The sequence below is a fragment of the Sinocyclocheilus grahami genome, unplaced genomic scaffold (genome assembly GCF_001515645.1).
Source record: "Sinocyclocheilus grahami isolate Dianchi unplaced genomic scaffold, SAMN03320097.WGS_v1.1 scaffold823.1, whole genome shotgun sequence".
Taxonomy (NCBI): Eukaryota; Metazoa; Chordata; class Actinopteri; order Cypriniformes; family Cyprinidae; genus Sinocyclocheilus; species Sinocyclocheilus grahami.
The window spans coordinates 93393-100892 of NW_015506002.1; the positions used below are offsets into that span (position 1 = coordinate 93393).

The 7500-nt window shown below is 31.7% G+C and overlaps 1 pseudogene; it reads right to left on the reverse strand.

The window, feature by feature from the left end:
• LOC107562430 (TGF-beta receptor type-2-like) overlaps nucleotides 1-7500 on the reverse strand; it is a 19737-nt pseudogene that overhangs the window by 2192 nt on the left and 10045 nt on the right.

Genomic DNA, 7500 nt, shown 5'->3' on the forward strand with positions numbered 1-7500 from the left:
TATATATATATATAATATTTGATTGAAATCAATAAAAATAGATTAAAATAAATTATAAAATTTAGATTGAAATAATACATAATATACAATACATCTACCAGTATAGTACTACAGTGAGTATAAAAATATATATAAATACAAAATATAATATTTGATTAAAATCAATAAAAATTTGATTAAAACAAATTATAAAATTTAGATTTAAATAATTAAGTAGATTAATAAATATTAAATCTGCCAGCACAGTACTATAATGAATAGATATTTTTGTTGATATTTTAACAAATATTTATTTTTGCTTTCATATTTATTTTAGTGAGTTTTATTAATTTTGTTTAATTATTATTATTATTTTTTTCATTTGTATTATTTTTGGTTGTTTTTAAATATGTCTATATAGTTGTAAGTTGTTTTAGTTATGTATTAGTTATATGCTAAACTAAATGAAAATGAGAAATGTTGCTTTGGATAAAATAAGTTTAATATTTATTTTTTATTTCAGTTAACATTTATTTTATTTCAAGTGAAACGTTTAAGTTTTAGTTTCAGTTAACTATAATGACCCTGCCGTAAATAAAAAAAAGTCTGAATATGAACAGCGTTGTCATTACAGAAGCACCAGAAGTTTCTTGGGGTCTGTGAATATTGTGTTTGATAATGAGGGGCTGTGGAGCGCTGGTTTAGTGAACTAGTTTGGGTAGTTACCGTGTGGTTACTCCAGCTGGCCGGTATCTCGGGTCTCAGTCGGTCTCTGATGACGTCGTCCTTCATGCTCTCCACACACAGATGATCCTTCAGCTTCCCGAACGGAGGCTCGTATTCCCGCACATCTGCACACACACACACACACACACACACCAGCCGTGAGTTTGACTGACAGCTCTGTGCTCAGAGGGGGCGGGGCATCACTGGAGAATGGCATTGTGGAAGTGCATCAGCAGGGTTTTAACCAGCCATTCACAACAAGCAAAACAAATCTGGTAGTTTCCTGTCGCAAATACTCTTGAATCTGAAAGACCCTTAAACAACAACAACAACAACAACAAAGCCACAGAGGAAGTGCACGGTGCAGGGACAGGAAGTGGGCTGTGTGACATGGCGCGTGTCACGGCTCATGACAGCGATGCTTCCTGTTTTTGACGCATGCATTTCCTGGGAACTTCAGAAGAAAGCTTGACTGATGCTTTTCAATAGTTATATATGTTAAAGACAAATACAAAAAAAACCCTGTTATTTTAATACAATTTATATGTATTACATATTTATTAAAATTATAACATTATGTAATATATATAAATATATATAAATATATATATATAATTACAACTATTTAAAATACACACACACACATAAAATAGAACACTATTTTATATTTTTACAATAAAATATTTTATTATATTTTTATGTAATTATTTCTAATAATTAATCAAATGTACATAAGTTATATTATATCATATAAATGTCATATATAATATACATGTAACATAATTATGTACATATATAAATATCTATAAAATATAATATTTAATGCATTTGTTCAATATAATATATATCTGATTTATATAATTATTATTTTTATATTTAATATATACAACTAATATATATACACAATTAATATATATATATATATATATATTTTTTTTTTAGGTATTAACTTTATATTCAACTATATCTATCTTTTACATATTTATAATTAAATATAAATATATTATTAAAGATATTTTAAAGATTATTTTAAGATTGAATATATAAATAGAAATGTTATTAAATAGAATAATCAGTATTTAAATGTTATAGTGTATTTTATAATAAATGTTTGATGTAATTATTATATATATATATATATATATATATATGTAATATATTTTACATTAAAATATAATATTTAATGCTGTTTATGTATAATATAATTTTATGTTTAATATACATAATTAACATATTTTTGGGTATTTATCTTTATTTTTAATTATACATATTTTTTTATATATTTGTACTTAAATCAGACTGGGGAAGGGGTGTTTATTTTTGAAGATTTATGCATCATTTCTATGGCAAATTCTCTGCTGTAGTCTGTGGATTGGGATCAGGTGAGATGGACGGAGATTTGTCGTTCAGTGTGTGTGTGTGTGTGTGTGTGTGTGTGTGTGTGTGTGACAGTGAGTTATACAGAGCTAAAAACTAATTCTGCCTAAATATTGCTTTTAATGAAATGCTATCATTTTCATTTTTTTCCAGACTCTGAGAAAACATAAGCATTTGCGCTGCACTTTCAGATCAGTGTTGCACTTCCTCTTTAAATATAATGCTTTAATTCTTCTGACATCAACATCATCATCATCATTATTTTTGAGCACGTGGTTCAAACAGACGTCACTTTCTCTTTCAGTCTTTGATGCTATTTTATTATTTTTACACTTACACTGACCTCATCACGCTCAATAATTGTTATAACTAACCGTGAACCATCACTGTTATAAGGAAAACAATCATAGTGATTCATTTAAAAAACAAACAAACTATGGCATAAAACCAAACACTGATTGTAATTCATGTGTAATCTGTGTTGCATCTGCTAATTATTATTATTTTTTATTAGAAATTAATTAGCACTAACATTCTTAAAACACAGACATTTTAATAAAGAAATGCAATGAATTACTAATACTATATAAACAAACAAATAATTAATTAATTATATATATATATATATATATATATATATATATAAATTAGTTTTTATGATTATAATTATATTTTAATATATACAGTATTTGCACATTATTTATATCTAATTTGTTATGATTTTTTTTTCAAAATGCAATGGATTAGTATTATTAAATAAATAATATATAAACAATTACATTTAAAAAAATTTTTTTTTAACTGTATACATGTAAGCATCATTTTATATATAATTTACGATGATTATAATTCTATAATAATACTACTACATACTATCTATAAAGTTTTATGATTTCAAAAATATAGTAATTACATGTTGAATATATAAATTAAATAATTTCAATTATAATTATACATTCTAATTTCTATTGATTTATTGAAACACTGAGGTGTATTAGCATAATTCTTTGGGGCTGAGGTGGGACGATGTTTTCTTGAAAGAACAAAATTCCTGAAATGTTCCTGAAGATACCGCAGGGTTTCTAGCACTACACTCATTAGCTTACAGTCTCACCTGTCCGCTGTTGGCCAGTTCTTCAGGAGACATGGAGTTATCGAGTCTCAGACTGAGACCGAAGTCGCACAGGCAGCAGCTGAGGTCTGCTTTCACCAGGACGTTCACGCTCTTCAGGTCGCGGTGCACGATGGGCGCCTTGGTGCGTCCGCACGGCGTCCGGTCGCCGTGGAGATGAGCCACGCCCCTCGCCAGAGACCCGCCCAACCGGCACAGCTCGTCCCAGCCAATCACGTGCTGCGTCAGGAACTCCTGCAGGTTCCCTCGCTCGTGATAGGCTGTTATCAACCAATAGCATCGCTCGGCCTTCCGGTCCTCGGCGGTCAGAAACTGCAGCACGTTTTCGTGCCGAAGCTCTGCGTCGGAGAAAATCTCCCACTCGGTTTTCCACGAGGCGTATTCGTCGTACGGGAATATCTTCACCGCGACCGTCTGGAAGGATTCGTCCGTCGCTCCCTGCTTGAGTTTGGCTCTGTAGACTTCAGCGAAGCGGCCTTTCCCTACAATAACGTCCAGCTGGATCGGGAGCAGCTCGGTGTTGTGGTTCAAGCTGTTGGCGTTGGCCGAGCTGCTGTCGGATCGGTCGTCGACGCTCATGATAATCGCACAGGTCTCGCTGTCGATGCCTTTGGTCTTGGGCACTTTGAGGTTCTGCTGGCGAAACACGTGATGGCAGTAGAAGGCCGAGAGGAGAACGACGACAGCGATCAGTCCAGGAAGCAGACTGACCAACAGCACCGGCGGGAGACTCTTCTTACAGTCTCCTGGAGGAGCTGACACTGCACAGGAACACAAGAGGAAGATGACTACCTACCTCGGGTTATTATCGCTAACTAACAACCATTAGATGTTGAATGAAATGAAGTTGAAATAAAATATAAATATTAGATGAAATACTCAAATAAAGGAACATTATGAATGTCGCCTAGGCAAATAACTAAAATACGTTTAAGCTGAAGCACTTAAATTACTAACTTGAAAAAAAACTAAAAGCGAAATAAATAAAAATAAATAAACCTAAATAGTAATACACAAAAATCCTAATAAAAAGCACAACTAGTAATTAAAATGAAAACATACAAATAAAAGGTCATTCAAAATATTAATACAAATTATATGAGTATACAAATAATAGTTATTTATTTCAGAGGAAAATTCTCTTTAAAAATATTTATGTCATTGAACAATTTGTTTAAGCTGTCATAATTATGGACATGGTTAGGTGGCATAATTAATGTGTCATTAATAAAAACAAAGCTGTGATGGATGCTGTTACATAATATGTAAAAAAAATATTTTTGAAAATTATTTTAAATACACGGTTTTTAAAATATATGTTTGAATACTTGTATTTTATTTTATATAATTATATCATTTAAAATGAAAATGATTCTAAATTGTATCTATATATATATACAGTGCTGCTTGAAAGTTTGTGAACCCTTTAGAATATATAATATTTTTGTCTAATTTGTTTGTTTGGGTTCTCTGTTTATTTTCAGGACTTATGTTTTGAGTCTAAAGATTCTAAAATTCTAAAGTGTTCACAAACTTTCAAGCAGCACTGTATGTATATATATTGAGTCAAAAGATGATTATTTAGCATTTGGACAATGTCACAAATTTGCTTATTTGATGAGTGACTTAGTGCTGAATCTTAAAGGGGTCCTATTATGCTCTTTTACGAAGTCTTGATTTTGTTTTTCATCAAGGACACAATAAACTGATCACTGAGATGGTAAAGACATTCATGTTTTTACAAAAGATTTCTATTTCAAATAAATGCTGTTCGTTAGAACTTTCTATTCATCAAAGAACACATTCAATAATTTGTTTTCAGTATAACATGTTAAAAATATTTCACTCAACTCAAAACTGCTGCTTCTGTCTCTTTTTCTTGACAAGAATTGCATTTATTTAGACGCAGAACGTCTTTACGACCACATCAAACGGGAGACCTTCATATGCACACTTTCATATGCACACTGCAACTTATAAGCTACAGGTGACGAGGAGCTTCAGTAGAATAACAGTGAACTGCAGTCAGGCCATATGTCAGTAAAAACCAATTTTCCTGTCCTATCAGCCGTTATACTGTGCTCGTAGCACGTGCTCTTCAATTGCACACACAAATGCAATGGCGTGCTGTAATATATTAAAGCACTGTATCATATTAAAGTGCAAATGAAACTACAAGCATGCAATGTCATAGTTATGTCATCAGTTAAGTCATGAAGTTACCAAAAAGGCGATTAAAAGCTGCCTTAAAACTGTGCATGTTTGTAAGTATTTGTTATATATGATTCAGATTTAAGAACACGTCTCTGAAATGCAGTGGTTTTCCAAACTGTCCCGGAGCAGCAGCACTGTCTCCCTCATCTCACACACCCGATTCAACTCCTCAGCTCATTACAGAGACTATAAGAGCTGCAGTGGGTCAGAAAAGGTAAAGAGTTATGAGAAACTACAATGCGTGTCAGATCCGCGTCATGTTCAGCAGCAGCAGCTCTTAAAGCAGCCGAAATAACCTCATAACAGCTGCTGTGATGTCTGCTCATCAAACAACAAAAGAAAAAGAGGAAATCGATCACTTTTGTAGCTTTTAGGATTCATCTTTATTTAAATTAGAATTTAGTGTTTGATAACTTTATTCAATTTCTGTATAATTCCTACTTGCTGAAGGGCACAGGTAAATATGACATTTATTATAATGGGTTTACGTGAAGTCTGTGCAATGTGAATTTTTGAAGTCTAATACATGTTAAAATTGATTGCTCTAAATTATACTGTAATATTGAAAGGCTATAGTCAATGATTTAATATTACAAAAAAGAAAACCATTTCCTAGAGACATCAGTAGTATTGGTATCAGTGATACTCACCTTCAGACATAAAAAAGATGCCATTAAACAAATATTAAAAATATACTGTGTTTATGTTGTTTCTTCATAAATTTCAAGACTGAATGTGAAATCATTGCAATATAAAAGTATATTTTAAAACTTAGTTTTAACATTAAAGTTTAACATTAAATATGTCAATTTAAAAAGAGAAAAATAGAAGAAAAAAAAACTTCTTTAAACGCTTTCTATGTGACAGAAAGCATTTAAAGAAGTGTTTTTTTTTCTTGATCATTCTAACTGTGCGTTTTCACTCTCAGAGTTGAAACTGGAACTATTTCCGGTCAGGCCATATGTCAGTAAAAACCAATTTTCCTGTCCTATCAGCCGTTATACTGTGCTCGTAGCACGTGCTCTTCAATTGCACACACAAATGCAATGGCGTGCTGTAATATATTAAAGCACTGTATCATATTAAAGTGCAAATGAAACTACAAGCATGCAATGTCATAGTTATGTCATCAGTTAAGTCATGAAGTTACCAAAAAGGCGATTAAAAGCTGCCTTAAAACTGTGCATGTTTGTAAGTATTTGTTATATATGATTCAGATTTAAGAACACGTCTCTGAAATGCAGTGGTTTTCCAAACTGTCCCGGAGCAGCAGCACTGTCTCCCTCATCTCACACACCCGATTCAACTCCTCAGCTCATTACAGAGACTATAAGAGCTGCAGTGGGTCAGAAAAGGTAAAGAGTTATGAGAAACTACAATGCGTGTCAGATCCGCGTCATGTTCAGCAGCAGCAGCTCTTAAAGCAGCCGAAATAACCTCATAACAGCTGCTGTGATGTCTGTTCATCAAACAACAAAAGAAAAAGAGGAAATCGATCACTTTTGTAGCTTTTAAGATTCATCTTTATTTAAATTAGAATTTAGTGTTTGATAACTTTATTCAATTTCTGTATAATTCCTACTTGCTGAAGGGCACAGGTAAATATGACATTTATTATAATGGGTTTACGTGAAGTCTGTGCAATGTGAATTTTTGAAGTCTAATACATGTTAAAATTGATTGCTCTAAATTATACTGTAATATTGAAAGGCTATAGTCAATGATTTAATATTACAAAAAAGAAAACCATTTCCTAGAGACATCAGTAGTATTGGTATCAGTGATACTCACCTTCAGACATAAAAAAGATGCCATTAAACAAATATTAAAAATATACTGTGTTTATGTTGTTTCTTCATAAATTTCAAGATTGAATGTGAAATCATTGCAATATAAAAGTATATTTTAAAACTTAGTTTTAACATTAAAGTTTAACATTAAATATGTCAATTTAAAAAGAGAAAAATAGAAGAAAAAAAAACTTCTTTAAACGCTTTCTATGTGACAGAAAGCATTTAAAGAAGTGTTTTTTTTTCTTGATCATTCTAACTGTGCGTTTTCACTCTCAGAGT